The sequence below is a fragment of the Etheostoma spectabile genome, chromosome 15, assembly GCF_008692095.1.
Source record: "Etheostoma spectabile isolate EspeVRDwgs_2016 chromosome 15, UIUC_Espe_1.0, whole genome shotgun sequence".
In the NCBI taxonomy this organism is placed as follows: domain Eukaryota; kingdom Metazoa; phylum Chordata; class Actinopteri; order Perciformes; family Percidae; genus Etheostoma; species Etheostoma spectabile.
In genome coordinates, this window is record NC_045747.1 from 20,549,524 (window position 1) to 20,549,966 (window position 443).

Genomic DNA, 443 nt, shown 5'->3' on the forward strand with positions numbered 1-443 from the left:
AAAAATAAAAATGTGCCTGCCTCTATGGGAATTTAACACAGGGGTGTGTATACACATGCCCCCTGTATTTTAGGGAAGAACATTTATTTATTTACAATACATTAATAAGTATACACAAGCATAAGTTTTTTTAATTAAGGCATTAAGATCAATTTTCAACAGATGTTTTTTTTTAATTCCTCTTTTTAATCAACTTAAGCCTGGGTGTGTAAACTTTCTCAAGCCACTGTATAATCAAATTAAGTACAGAAATGCCTTAGGAAATTCCGCTAAACCTCATGTATATACAAAACAGACAAAAACCATTCCCATCACCAATTATCCCACCAGACCCGACCACCAAAAAAGCACCAAAAGCAGCTCAAAAAACAACAACCTAGAGACAACGTACTACAAAATGATAACTTGTGTGTTATTAGTGTGGGCGGCTGTTGCTCAGTGGT

The 443-nt window shown here is 35.0% G+C and overlaps 1 protein-coding gene across 2 annotated transcripts in view; it reads left to right on the top strand.

Moving 5' to 3' along the window:
- Positions 1-443, top strand: part of anapc2 (anaphase promoting complex subunit 2) — an 8,219-nt gene that overhangs the window by 4,245 nt on the left and 3,531 nt on the right. The window lies entirely within an intron of this gene.